We start from the raw sequence: 15,638 nt of genomic DNA, 5'->3' as shown, positions 1-15,638 counted from the left end.
TCAGCCTACCTTCAGGTAGTTGAAGGCTGTTTTTAAATCTCCCCTTTCTGTAGTGGGGGGCCCAAGACTGCACACAGTTTGTCCAGTGTCTCCCACCCTCTCTTCCCCACCCCCCAGAGGAAAGTGTTGCCACCCATTGTTAAAAAGAAACACACTGGAGAAAGAGCACCAGCCCTACAGCACCACTTTTGCAGCCTGGCAGGTTTGGGGCTATTCCTAGAACACATTTCAGACACATCCCATTCAGGGCAATAGTCTCCCCCCACCATTTAGTTAGCTTGCACATGCCCTGGGGGGTTGGCATGCCTTCCAGGGGACTTGGAAGAACAAGCCATCAAGAGTGACAATAGCCCTCCATGGTCCTGACTCATTCAAAGTTTCCAGCTGAATGTTGTCTGAGTTGAACTCCAGGATCAACAAATCTCACCCTGCCCCCCTCGTACAGAAGGCATCCAAAAATGGATGTCTGCCAGGCGGCTCAGGAATCCATTTTTAGGCACCTCAATAAAAGGCTTTACTTCCAAGAGCACTGAGCTCCCAGCAGGATCTGATTCCCGAGGGAGCTACCAGCTGCTTAAAGACACGTATTTAGGCACCTACAACCAGATTTAGTCATCTCATTTTCAGTCACCTTGTTCTTGGAAATCTTGTTTTTGTTTAATAGGCTGAGGGCAACCTGTCACTGCTCTGGGGAGTCAGGGTTGTGGCATAGTGCCTTCCAGGGCAAAGCAAGAGGTTCAGGGCTCAGCCCTAGGTCACTAGAGACCAAATGCCCTTGCTATTGGGTTTTAGCCTGGCTCTTATACTATGCCCATGGCTCTGATTTGAATGTCAGTAAAGCTACAAGATTCGCCTCTTGCAACATCCTCTTCTTGATTCCTCTTTGTGGAAAGGAAAACCTGTGTGCACTGCTGTGGGGGAGGGCTGGTTTTTGCTTTCACATGCTACAGCAAAAGGCCCAGGGGGCACATATACTCCTTCCACTAGGAGCAGGGAGTGGCATGGTCTGAGGCAGGAGCAAACTGCCTAGTCCTGGATGAGTGTGCTGTCACCTTCTGGTGGTCCCTGGACAAATCCAGGCGTGTGCCAGTCTGTCTCCTTCTAGAGAGAGCCCAGGTGTCTCAGTGTAATCCTTAGGAAGTGATGACCCAGAACAAGGCACTGCCACACAGCGATGCCCCCAGCCAGTTCCATATGCCTTAGCCCTGGTGACAGTGTCCACATGCCATGCAGCATGGGCCCATTAACCCTTCCTAAAACCCTTTGCCAGCTCCAGCTAAATCCAGGATATTGACAGCCACCTTGTAGGTCACTGAGGAAATAGGGGATGAATTCAGCAGTGCACTTAAAACAGCATCGAAGCTACAGGAGCATCTGGCAGGCCACAGAGAAACATACAGGCGAGTGTATTGGCAGGACAAGGGATGTGTATTAGGAAAAGGCCTCTCTGTAGCCATTTCTTCTTCTATTTTGACCTTCCAGTTTTGCTTCTTTTACTTATTACTATTCTGGGACATGCTCTGGCCAGTGTGTAGCTTCCTCCATCACTACTTATTGCCAGAGGAGGAAGGAAAGCTTTGTGGTCAGAGACCTGGACTGCATCCTGAGAAGGCTGGACTGACTCTTACCTTTGCTATCGGTCTCTGGGGGTGAAATATTTACCCTTTTCTGCCTCAGTTCCTTGTCTGAAAAGTGAGGTTAATGCTTCCGCATTTCCTACTCCTGCATGTGCGTGCGTGTTGTCTATTTATATTGTCAGCTTCTCAGGGCAGGGGCTGTCTCTTGCTGTTTGTACAGTGCCCAGGACTAGGGAGCCCCAGGGTCCCCTACGCGCTGTGGTTGTATAAATAATTATAATAATAATATGAACAGAAAAGCAAAGGATTAAATGGGCCATGGAGACTCCGCTCCTCAATATTGAAGCCGAGCGGGGAGCTTGTCTTTACTGCCCTCATCCATCCTTGCAGATGAGGAGAGATCTGCACGGACAGGAACCTGGTTCTCTTCACCAGTGCCAAATTCACCATAAAATTGCCTGCCATAATTAGAAACTCAGTCCTTCCCAGAAACAGATCCTTCACCTGGGACATCCTGTACAGCAGCCAAATCACTCCCCCCCCCTTATGCTGTGAGGAGAGAGAGAGAAAGAGGGAGAGAGAAAGAGGGAGCTTCCCCACTCAGCTCACCTGACACAATCTACTCATCCTGCGTAAACCGCACAAAGCAGCATGACATGGAAGAACAGTGCCATACCATGCACTGCACAGGAAAAGTATCCCACTGGCCAAGGAGGGACAAAATACACACTTACCGTCCCCTTCATGAATGATAATGACATCCCCCCGCCTCTCATATAAGGCCAAAGCTTCTGGAAACCAGGCACAGGAATGGCTCCCTCCGCAGAAGGGGTGGGACGCGGCCGTGTTTCTGCGCAGGAGGAATTCAGTGCATAAAATACATAGGGAGAAGGGGATTAGGATAAACACTTGCAGCTTTGAATATCTACTTCACATTAGTGCCACATCAGCCTGTTTTGGCAGCATACAGCAACACAGGCATGACAGAATAATACTCAGTCTCTTCTTGTTTTGAGTTGGTTGAAATTACGGAAAAACATTAGGTAGGCAGAATTTAACCCCGGCCAAACAACTGACTGAACTTGCTACACTTAAACTAAATGCTATGGCATCTTTAATGACCATTAGAAAATGGGGCATCTTCTTTGACTCCTACCAGAGAAGGCCCAGCCGGCAGCTCTGGAACCACCACGAGGGATCACCGTTTCTTTGCTGCCTGTCTCGACAGCCAGACTGGCCGCCCTGCGGCAGGAGGGCCCCGAGTGGCATAGGTTGCCTCTGTGCATGGCGTGCAACAGATTAGGGAGGGAAGAGGCGGCAGTAGCAGATAGGGCAGGAAGCAGAAGGCGGAGCAGCAGGTCTGGCAGGGAGCGCAGGGCAGAAAGCATAACGCAGATGGGAAACGTGGACAGGGAGCACAGAGCAGGGAGCAGAAGCAGAGCAGAGAGAAGGAGGGAGCACTTGGGGCAGGTATGGGAGAAATTGGTGGCATGCCTGCCCAGAACGATTGGGCCCACTGCTCTATAGGAAGAGCCGCCCTTCCTGTAGCCTCCGGAGTTTTCTTTGGAAATCATACAGCCAAATAGTCACAAAACCCCAAATGACTTCTAGATACGTGTGTAGTATTACCAGGAGTTACCAGAGAACACCCTGGGCATACATTGCTCTGAACAGCCCCCTCGGAGGACAGACAGTTCAGGTTTTACAAGCAGAGCTGTGTTTGGTTCTGATACAGTTTTTCTTAACAGAAACTGTGCTAATCTCTAGGAAAGTTTGTTCGCTGTCTGAGTGCTGACTGCAATAATCTCTTAGCGTCAGGGCCGCAGTGACAGTCCCACACGCAAACAAAATCATCCCATGGCTCGGGCAGTGCACAAGCAGCCTAAGAAAGGAATTAGACAAAATGAAGGCGATTGCTGAAGTCTAGTTGCCTGGAATCAACTAGGAAAGAATGAATGTTTCTGAGGGCTGGTTGGATTTCATGCAGCTTGAAGCATTGATTTTCAAGGGTCCCCTTAAATCTGAAGAGGAGGAGGGAAAATGCTGCTAATCTGGGTTGGAGTGAAAGCTAGAGACATTTCTAATACTTGGATTAACAAGCCAGCTACAGGGGAGAAATGAGCCAATGGTGTGGTGGTCTGCCTTTGATTAATACTCCCTACCACTCTAACCCAAATGCTTGCAAATTTCACAGTCACAAGACCACAAGTGAACCCAAAGGATAGCATGGAGCAGGGTTCATGTTTCTATTTAGAAACTGCCTAGGATGCCCCAAAAGCATAGAGCCAGGTCCAGAGTCAGGGCACCACAGCCAAAACCTGGCTCAAGGTTCAAATGAGATGCCCAGCAAGTCTCTGCATTCCTCAAAATGAAGCAACTCATTACCAATGCAGGAGTATTGTGAAATAAATGACAAGGCGATATAATTAGGTGATGCTCCCAAGCAGGATGATCTATTTACTGTTTGAAGGAAAACCAGTAATCTGTGCATCCAAGCCCTAAACCTTCTTGCAAATAAACTGCCCAGAATGAGAAAGCAACGCCCTGTTTATGAGCACAGACAGGAAGGTGTATAGGGCAGAAGCAGACTCTGGACATAACCCTTTGAGGCCACTGTGAAGATAATCGGTTTTGTGCCAGCACCACCAAGACTACAAGAGGGTAATGTGCTTGCAGAAATGTGATCCTGTAGTTAAACAGAAACTAGGGAAGGATATACCAACTGCTGACACTATAAACAGATTGTTTATGGCAGGCCATAACAACATGGAGGTGTCACCTGAGGCCCTAGTCCTGGCCAGTTAACCTGAATCAGATAAGAAATCAGCCGAACTATGGGTGGTGACCAGGCTGGAGCCCTCAGTTATCCTCATAGCTGGAAACTTTCATTTCCAGAAAGAGAAAAGCATGAACTGCTGCCATTACAAACTAGTGAGGTGGGAGAACAAATAAAAAGGGACTACTTGCAGGCTGGGGACCCCACCAAACTATGGTATAATATCTCCTGCACACCCACTAAAGAAGCATTCTTTGTACCAACTTAGCCACTTATAAATTACCTGTTACTGCCGGAAGTCATCAGTTCAGATAAAGCTAAGAGAAACTTGAAGGCTAATGAAGGCTGTTAAACAGATATTATGGCAGCCACTTTAGAGCTATACCTCTTCTCCAGGAAGGACAGAAGGAGAATGCATTTGCAGAACCCTGAATATCAATGTTCCTGGTCATGCTACAGGCTCTGACAGCTTATTTGTGGTATCACCTGTGTCAGGTGCTGTTTAAATACATGTATCCAAGCCCTGGTTCTTCTCAAGTTTACACCAGTGTGAATCAAGGGAGTCACACCTGCACAATATGGGCATGAATAGCAAGGCAGGTGGTTCGTGCATGTAGGTTGGTGTGGATGGAATGCCCTTCCTCAGGGTAGTTGCATTATGGATTGCTTTCAGAGTAAAATGTAGCATTTTCTCAACAGTATATGAACATGTAAAAGTTGGTACCTCATAGTGCTGCCAGGTGTGGGATGCCACACTGGAGAGTCCTTGTCCTGAGGAGCTTATGAACTCAGTGGACCAGGTAATTGGGAAAAAGCATTAGTATCCTCATTGCACAGCTGGAGAACTGGGACAGAAAGGAACTGAGGATTTCCTCTGCCATTCATGGCACTCCCAGGCCATGGCTGATGCATGGTGTTTTTAGATGGCTTTCTTTCCTGCTCTGACTCCAATGGGCGTTCCCTTTGGCAACCACACGCCGGAAAATGGGCTGACATGTCCCTGTATAGGCTATACGTAGCCCTGTGCAACATGAGACATGGGTACATTGCTTACAGACCTGGCCATTTTCAAAGGGCCTGTGGCTAAGGGGCAAAAGCAGGCCTGAAGCCTGTCTTTGAGTGACGTACCATAATATGAATGGTTGCAGATGCTGTGGCTGGTTTGGTCAGCAGGTCAGAGAAACCCGTACATCTGTCTAACTGGACACAATCAGTAAGAACAAGGCAGCCTCATTAGACAGGGCTAGAACAGTTTCTGCTATGGGAAAAAAGGAGATAAGAAGCCCTCCCTATTGCCCTGTTACTTTCTCAGAGATATAACTAATTGGCACCATCTTGGCCCATAAAAAATCTAGTTTAATCTGGTTTGGGAAGTTTCAGTGAAACAAAAATAATTAAATAAAACTGATCAAGGATCATTTTTTTCAACTAGTAAGATTATTTACCAGCCATGTTTAACCTTCATACATTCCCATGGAGTAATTTCCTACCCCAGCTGCATATTTTGTGCAGTATCTTAAAGTTAATTAATTCTAAAAAATTTTCTTTTTAGGACATTGTCACTGGCACCGCAGTGCACAATATCCTAAAAGAACAGCCAGCTTACATGAATGGTTTGCTCTCTGTGGATGAAGAACTGCCCAGAGCAACATGTTACCCCAGGCATGAATGTGTTTTTCCATATGGGGTAACAACTTACCCTAAGCCCATGTTAATGTTAATTTCTGTATAAATGACACGCCTTGGTTTGGTCACTTTGGGTGGATGCATCTGAAAGGACAGCATGCATTCATTCACACCTCATTCTTGTCCACTTCAGTTATCCACAGTAGCTGATGGATGGCCATCCTCCACTCTGCTTTTGCTTTTGCTGGGGAACTCTCCTTATTTTCCTATGTTCCAAAGAAGTCCAAAGTTGTGCTGCTGTTGTCAAGCATGCACCATGAACTGTCAGTGGGTAGAGAGCAAAGAAAGCTGGACATTATCCATGACTACAATGAAAACAAGGGTGGGGTGGATAACCTTAACCACTTAATCTGTATGACCACCTGCAGATGGAAAATCAACAGGTGGCCAATGACACTATTTTTCAATATGCTGGATGTGGCTGCCATTGCCAGTCTCATCGTTTAGCTAGGCCACAAGGCAAACTGGAAGCAAAGAAGACGGCACTTTTTTTGCAGGAGCTGGAGAACAGTTCATTGACAGACAAAACAAAAAAGGATGGATACATTTAATCTGTCTAAGTCCATCAAGTCTGGTATGACTGCCCTAAATTACAAATTGCCATAGCACACCCCAGTAGAACCTTCTGCAAGTATGAGTGGACGTTGTGCTTTTTGTCCAAGGACAGATGACTGCAAAACCTGGAAACAATGCAAAGATTGTAAGCGATTTGCTTGTGTGCACCACAGTACATCACTGTTGCTTTGTGAGGAATGCAATATTTAGTTAAAACAGCTAGGAAATGTTTTTGGAAGTATTGCTAGTTTCAAAACAGTGTGAATTGCAGACTTGGAAAATTGTTCATTCACGTTTTGAAACTCTAAAACAAGTATAAATTTTGTTCATAGTTCTAGTTAAATAATATTTGCGGTTCAAATAATTATAAGTACTCTTTCACACAATCTGTATGTCTAATAAATAGTTTTTGGTACATTTATACTGTTGTCACTGGTTACATTTTGTTCATGTGGATGGGTTAACAAGTTACCCCATGAGACCAGCAATGGTTATGGTTTCATGAGAATGGATGAAGGTTAAATAGTGGGTACAGGCTGGGGGGAATATCTACATGATGCCTGCTGGACCATTTGCCTGCCTACAGGATTGTCTGGAGGACTCCCCTACTGTGGAGACCATAAGCCTGGCCAGCTTCACTTTGCAGCCGTCAAGACCCATCCAGTAAAATTACACTTCTTCATGGCACTAATCTTGCAATAACTCTGTTTGTCAATTAATCAATAAACTTCTCCTGTTGGTTAGAATGACCCAAGGGTCTGTGTTAGGTCTTTTTTACCTTCCACCCCATTTAAAAGTTATTAGCATCTGCCAACACTGAGGGTCACTCCTGTGGCTCCACAGTGTGTTAGCTGCTGCTGAGGGCTCTGCAGTGACCTGCCTGACCGGAGCCAGTGGATCCCAGAGTCCCGGATCCTTCTACATCAGCAACACAGTGATGGCAGAGAGGTTAAGCTGAGACCCTTAAGATCCAGGCCATGTGGACGGAGGGGGCCCAAACTTGGCAGCAAGTCAGAACAGCTGCCAGGCAGCTTCCTGCAGGCTGTCACCCAGGGGAGGGAGGGCAAGGACTTAGGAGTAGGGAGGGGGCAGCAAGAGGCTGGAAAGGTGGGTCTGTACAATGAAACTGAGAAGTGTTTTCAGAGCAGGGTCATAAACCTGGCATATGTGAAGGCTCCCTGGCATCTGGTACTCCCTGCCCCCAGCTCTTTTACATGCTCTTGCATAACTGCAATGGTATCCTTGCATGCACAGTTACAGACAAGTTATGGCCAGCTTGCAGTTACAAGTATTACAGACACTGACAGACAAGTGTCTGAGCACACCCAGCTGCAAACATAACTGCACTCTGGATCCACGTGAGCTTGGCACCTCCTTCGTGCCTGAAGAGCAGCTCTACTCTACCGTGCCTGAAGAGCTCCTGATGAGCTGTGGCGAAGGAAAGCCACATGCTGTTCTCTGCCATATGGTCTCCACCTCAGAAAGCTACCTCGGCAGACAGGAGCATTCAATGAAACTCACTATCGAGCAAATGTAAAACTGCAAAGCCACTGCACCACTTCCTGTTCCCTAAATCTGGGGAACCAGGCAGGCACACTGCTCTTGACTATGGCACTGCCACTCACATAAATACTGTTAAACCAGTCACAAACTTCATGGTGAGGAAGAACATTTCTCTCACTCGCTGAAACAGGCAATTTACTTTTTTTCTTGCCAAAAGCTGTTGGATAGGATCATGGAAAAATAGGGCTGACAGGGCCCCAAGAGGTCATTGAATTCATCCACAGTGACTACAGCCCCTTGGGAGTTAATTCCCTATACTACCAGGGTGGCATTGGGCATACAAGAGACTCAGGTCTTTCAGCCTTTGTACAGCATGTCCTGCCTGGCTGCTTTTCTATTATTTTTTTTCCAATAGCGCTTCGTGCTCTAAGCTGAGATCGGGGCATTATCATTCTGTAGGCTGCAGGAGCATGTAGATGAAGCAGTATGTGTGCCAGGGAGCCTGTGGCCACAGACAGGACAAACAAAGGATGGGGGAGAAATGGAGGCCCAAAAAGGTGGAGTCCAGGGCCACACAGCCAAGCCAGTATTAGGACCAAGGTTTTCTAAGTCTCAATACAGTGCTCTCCCCAGCAGGAAAGTACTGCTGTGCACGCCATGCCACATCCCTCCTTTCTGCAGACCATTGGCTTCACTGGGTCTGTCCATACTAACCTGGGCAAAATGCTGTTCCTCAGATACAGCTTTTTTCCTTCTGCGTCTCGTTTAACCTCACATCAGCAGGAACTGGACTGGCTGCAGGTCCCTGCAAAGAAGAGAGCAGGCAATGGTCAGTGCCAGGCTTGGTACGTTACTGAGTGCTGGATTCTTTTTCCCCTCATTGAATCTGACGCGTCACCCAATGTATTTGGCTGTTGCCTCTGTGCTGGCCCCATGTGCTACCTGTAGGCTCCTCTCCTCTGGTTCCAGATACGCTGCTGCACAAGGAAGCGCCCAGCCTCTCCTGGGATGGAGCTGGTGCCCAGAATCAGGCCAAGCGGGGCAGTGGGGGTAGCTGGGGAGAAGGGCAGAGCTGGAGAGGCCTAGGCTGGTTCTAGTGAAAGTGGAACAGACCCCATCTTTGTAAGAGCCTGCTGAAACATGGAGACTGTCCCACTCACCCCACCCATATGGTCCGAATCCCCGGACTCCAGAGCTCATGAAGGGATACGTGAAATGCAGCCTCCATCCTGCATCCCTTGTGCTACACAACAGTTCTCTGTGGGAGGGGAAGTGAAGAATAACTTCTCCAACTGCAACTGCATGAAGAATGCTAGGTCAGCACAATGCAATGAAGTGAGAGCTATTAATCCTCATGCTTCAGGGCCTACACTCATCACCAGATGGAGGCAGGGGGAAACGGCCCCCCACGGTACTGTATTGCACAGTGAGGTAAGGTGTGGAAGATTCGTGCCATCCGTTGAAGCATCAGGAACCGGCCATCAAGAGACAGACGAAATTCCAGTGGGATGGACCACTGGGCTGTTCTGCTGTTACAACTCCCATTTCAATTACCTCTCTGGAAATTAGTTAGGAGGCAGGACACAACAATTGCAACCCCCTGTTGGCACAAAATCCCCACGGAAACATTACTAGTCACAAGTAGTTGAGACCAGGACTGGGGAGCATATCCTCTGGAAAATGCTCTTTCCAGGAGCGTGGCACTGCAAGGCTCCCACAGATGAGACAATATGTCATTGGTGGGACCCTCCTGCAGCACTCAGGTTTCTTGGAGAGCTTCCACCCAGCACTGACCCAGCCTGGCGTGGCTGTCCCAGAGCCCAGGACAAAGTGGCATCACCAAGAAGCATGGAAAGGAGGTCAAGTGGAAGGACTACAGGATGTCAGGCCCCTCAGCTCACCTAGTATCCCCAGGTATAAAGGGCAGGGCAAGTGTCAGATCCCATTATCCTGTATAGGAATCTTGCAGACACTCCGACCCTCTCCAACCCTTCTCTGGGCCTCTGCAGTGTGAATCATATTGTACCTAGACCTGCCTCCTCCAGACCCCTGAGACTTTAGATGGGGTATTGTCATTCTCTCCACCTTTTATTCTCTTGTTTTGGGTATTTCTTGCTCTAAATTATTCACCATTTCTTAGCAGCTCCAGCTGTGGACGTTCACAGGAGAGTTTTAGCACTAGCTGTGAGTTTGCTTTCTTTTTCTGCAGTGCCAGTGCTTTGAGCTAGGATCTTTCTGTGTGAGGGGATCAGGGTGGGGGTGGGAGGGGCAGTGAGGGATGGATTCCCCTTTCAGCACTGCTCTACAGAAAGGTATCTCATATCAGAAAGCCTCTGCGACAGGCTTCCTACTCCATGACAGCTTGTGTCCCCTGTCTCATAGCACTGGGGTGAACGGCGATCGGAAAGGGACACGTGCAAATGCGCATGAGTCTCATAGTGTCATGGAGTTGTGGGTCAGGTGTGCAGCTTAGCAAGGCCCACCCTGTTGCAGAAACAGCCGTGGTTTGACTAGCGCTGTTGTTCCACCTGGCATTAGGCACGAGGAACCAAGGTGTGAAGAGGTCTCAACTCCTGTCTTAGACTCCCGTTCTCTTCTCATTGACTTCAGTGGGAGAAGAATTAAGCCCCAGATCAGCATCTCACATGAGATGTTCAGCATCTCACAAGTTCAGTAAAGGCTTCAGCCCTCTGCCCGTTAACTCTCAGGCTAGGTACAGACATTCAAAAATCCTGAGGCAGAATCCATCTAAGGTACACGGTTGTCTGTAAGTGGCGCAGTTTAGATTGGTAATGAATAACGTATCTTTGTCCCCTGATGCGGGGAGGCAGGGTGGGAATGGCAAATCTTAAATCGGGTTCTGCCATTTTTAAACCAGTTTGTGTGTGCTGAACTTCTGTCCTGTTATGGGTATAGACCAGTTGTGTGTGCCAAACATCTACTCTGTTATGGGTTTAGACTGGTTTCGGATCACTCTTACCAGTAAAGGTATAATGTCTGTACCTGACCTCAGGGGAAAGGTAAGTTCCCTCCATCCCACAAGATCAGGCCTAAAGCAACCTGTCCGGGGTGGCCTTCCTTCCCAGGTCATTGGAAAGGTTAGCCAGTGGCCAAAGTTTTAGTGGGGGCCTTAGAAATTGTGGGTTCATCTGCCCTGGGTAACATCGAGCAAGTCACTTAGCAGCAGATTTTAAATGTATTTATATGCCTGGCTCCTATGGAAACAATAGGTGCCTTATTTCCAAAGGCTCTTAAAAATCTCACCCCAGACCTCAGTGTGTCTCACTCATCCATCTGCAAAATGGGACTAGTAGTTTCATAGTTTCATAGTTTGTAGGGTCGGAAGGGACCTGAGCAGATCATCTAGTCCAACCTCCTGCCATGGCAGGAAAGAATACTGGGGTCAAATGACCCCAGCAAGATGTTCATCCAACCTCCTCTTAAACACCCCCAGGGTAGGAGCCTGCACCACTTCTCTTGGAAGTTGGTTCCAGACCCTAGCCGCCCTGACTGTGAAGTAGCGCCTCCTGATATCTAACCTAAACCTACCCTTTGCCAGCTTGTTATTCCTGGTCACTCCTGGCGGTGCTTGGGGAAACAGTGACTTCCCCAATGCCTCCTGATCCCCCCTGACTAGTTTATAACAGGCCACAAGATCCCCACTCAGCCTTTTCTTTTGGAGGCTGAACAGGTTCAGGTCCCGCAGCCTGTCCTCATAGAGCCTGCTCTGTTGTCCCCTGATCATACGAGTGGCCCTCCTCCGGACCCTCTCCATGCTGTCGACATCCCTCTTGAAGTGCGGCGCCCAGAACTGGACGCAGTACTCCAACTGCGGCCTGACCAGTGCCGCATAGAGGGGGAGGATCACCTCTTTGGACCTGCTTGAGATGCATCTGTGGATGCATGCCAAAGTGTGGTTGGCCTTCCTGACTGCCTCCCCACACTGCTGGCCCACATTCATCTTGGAGTCAATGATGACCCCCAGATCCCTTTCCGCCTCCGTGCTGACAAGAGGGGAGTTCCCCAACCTGTAGGTATGGTGCCGGTTGTTCCTCCCGAGGTGCATCACCTTACTCTTGTCTGTGTTGAAACCCATCCTATTCTCGTCCACCCACCCTTGTAACCTGTCGAGGTCTGATTGTAGCCTGTTGCATCCTTCCAATGTACCCACGTCCCCCTACATCTTAGTGTCATCAGCAAATTTGAACAGGGTGCTTTTTACCCCCTCGTCCAAATCACTGATGAAGATGTTGAACAGTGCGGGCCCGAGGACCGAGCCCTGCGGAGCCCCACTGCCCACGTCCTTCCAGGTTGAGAAGGACCCATCCACTACCACCCTCTGGGTGCGGCCCTCCAGCCAGTTGGCGACCCATTTGACTGTGTGGGTGTCTACACCACAGCCCCCCAGTTTCTTAATGAGAACAGGGTGAGAGACAGTGTCGAAGGCCTTCCGAAAGTCCAGGAAGACTATGTCCACTGCTACCCCTGCATCTAATGATCTGGTGATCTGATCGTAAAAGGCCACCAGGTTGGTCTGACAGGACCTGCCACTGATGAACCCATGTTGGTTGCCCCTAAGCATGCAGTCCCCTGCTGGCCCCTCCTGGATGTGTGCCAGCATAATTTTCTCGAACAGCTTGTCTAGGATCGAGGTAAGACTAACTGGCCTATAGTTTCCCGGGGCCTCCTTCCTGCCTTTTTTGAAGATGGGGACCACGTTGGCCCTCTTCCAGTCCTCCGGTACCTCACCAGAGCACCACGAATGCTCATAAAGTTGTGCCAGGGGACTTGCAATGACCCCGGCCAGTTCCTTTAGAACTCTAGCACTGCCCCATCTCACAAGAGATAGCATCAATATGTTACAGACGTTGAGGGGCCTGTAATGGAGGCAGGTAATGACCTTTAATGGATACAAGCAACACCTGGTATTTAAATATTGGCTAGGGATCTCCAGTTACCAGTGAGGCTCTGCTCAGGTTCCCATAATGACCCCCCTCCTGGGTTTTGTGTTTTCATAACTATGTGCAGTCTTCTCCTTTTTGCTGGAATTTTAATGTGCTTAGTCTCCATCTCCCACCCCTAGTCCACTCTTTTGGTTCTGTCACATCCCTGCAAAATCATTTTGTTGTGTGTGCAGTACGGGATTTCTAGTCTGTTCAGAGTTATGTTATTAACTGTTTTAAGGAATAGCAAAAATAGGGTCAAATTCTGCTGTCAGGGGCGCCAGTGCTAATCCAAAGTGATTTCACTACTTTCAGTGGGCTTATTTCAGATTTATGTCCAGGTAACTGAAAACAAGGTCTAGCTGAGAGTGTCCATGTTAGCTCTGTATACGGGGCTTAGTGTTGTGCTTTCACTGGGGAGCCTCACATTATTGTTATTTCTGTAGCACCATAAATTTCTGTCACACCAGCGGTGAGATGCTGTGAATGCTCTTCTCCCTCCCATCCCACCTCTCCCTGCTGGGCGCTCACACAACACTGAACAAAAGGAGACTTTTATTGCTGTTTTATTGGAATTTGCAACTTACAAGGGGTTTATGGAAGTTTCTTATGCAGAAATCGTGATGTCAAGATTTTAGCAGGCCCGTCATGGAAGGAAGGTCAGGACTGGCCGCTTCACTCTGCCTGCTTCTGCGCAATGCAACACCCCTGAAGTAAAAGTGGGAGGGGGGCTCTTCAATCCAGACATTGTGTAATTGCCCTGAGGTTGTGTTATGCTACTGCAGCAGAAAGGTCAGTAGCCAGCATCCTGCACTGATTTGCATTTGTCTCGCTCCCCTTTCAAACACCATTGCCCCTCTTTTACCTCCAGTGACTGGCAACGCTTGAGCTGCACTTCTATTGCAATAGTGCTGGACTTCCCTCAGGCACTCCAATGCTTTGAGCTTCTTCCTCATGTCTCCCTCACCCCGGACACCATCGCTCAACATGGTATCTTTGGGTTGGCTGAGATTGCTAGTTATACTATTAAATATAAACAGAATATGCAACCCGCCTCTTCTGCCTCTGGTGTTTGCACACAGCTCCCAATGTCTTCGGTAAGAGCTGCACAGACATATCTCTGGGTGAGACTGCTGCTCTTGCGTTTGCCATATACATAAGTCAAAGTTACAGGGCTGGATTCTGATCTTGGATATGGGAGAACAAATCTAGGTTAAATCCTCTGGTTTGATGGCCATATTCTTGATTTCTCCAGCTGTAACTGAGATCAGAATCTGACCTTCTGAATTTTCCATATCCCGACAAGGTTTGCATGCTGTACTCTTAATGTGAAATGTACAGGATTTTCTGTCACTAATCTCATCCTTTATGGGTATACACAGGCTCCAGTAGGATATTTTACAGCCAGAACTCTAAATGCAACATTGGCTATAACAGTCCAGTAAGGTGCTAGACTGGGACATGGGAACAGAACAACCTGTGTGACCTTGGATTAATCATTAAAAATTCTGAGACCTGATGGCACCTTTTGGGGTAATACCAACCCTCTGTTTTCCTCTCCACAGGGAGCCTCCTCTTGGGAAACAAAGCTATGAGGACCACAACCAAATCCACAGAGAAATGAATCTTGCAAAGCTGACAACCCAAACCTTCCCTTTGAATCCACAAGTTGCAATTCAACTGGAAGAGAGTGAAAGGATGAGATGGAGGCCAGAACTGCTCAAAGTTTGGATGTAGCATTCCCCCAGGGCTTAGGGACCACATTTTCTATCCCTAGAAAGGAGGCACCCACTCATTCATCTGTCCCTTTTAAGGAGGGCCACAGTGCAGGCTGAGGATGTGCTCTGTGAATAACAAAGCCATCACATGCTTCAAACTAGGGAGTACTCAGTTCAGTGTGTGACAAGAGAACAGGATCCTTACCAAGTCTGAAAGGGGGAAGAGTTAGAGGCAAGATAGCAATGGTATAGGAAACCCTGAATGGTGAAGACAAGGCCAGAAGGATGCTCCAATTTCCCCTTTCTGTGTTAGGCCACAAGGTAGAGCGGCACTAGCGAGGCAAATCAAAAGCACTGTGGGTTGGATAACAAGGAATCCCATTTTACCTTTGGAACTCATTGCTGCTGGATATTACCTGAGCAAATAACCCAGTGAGATGCTCAAAAGGGTCACATGCTTCTAGAAACACAAAGAGAATCTGCTTTGAAGATACAAATGAACCAGGTCTAACCTCTTGCTCCAGCTAATGGCAAGAAGTTTCATCCTCATCTTCTGGTACAACCTAGCAAACTCAAGTGCCCTGGGAGAGGGGCTGCTTCTGCCTAGTCACCAGCTGAGTTGAGACACTAAATTAGGGAGACCATTGGTCTGTAGCAGTGTTGCAAGGCAGATGGGGTGGCACAAGGAACTGGTGGAGAGAGCAGTCAGTCCTGCTTGGTTGAAGGAGTTAGGAATTGTTTGGGAGTCAGTGTGGTCCACACTCCTCCATGGGGTGCCACAGAGGGTTGTGCAGATGCCTCAGAGATGGCTTGGGGTGAGAGATGCACTCAGTCCCTTGAACCACTGAGTGCTCGTCCCCTTTGCTGAGACCATCAGAGG

The sequence above is a fragment of the Crocodylus siamensis genome, chromosome 4, assembly GCF_052110815.1.
Source record: "Crocodylus siamensis isolate JL-2025a chromosome 4, ASM5211081v1, whole genome shotgun sequence".
NCBI classification, from domain to species: domain Eukaryota; kingdom Metazoa; phylum Chordata; order Crocodylia; family Crocodylidae; genus Crocodylus; species Crocodylus siamensis.
Note: the sequence above shows the minus strand (reverse complement) of the source record.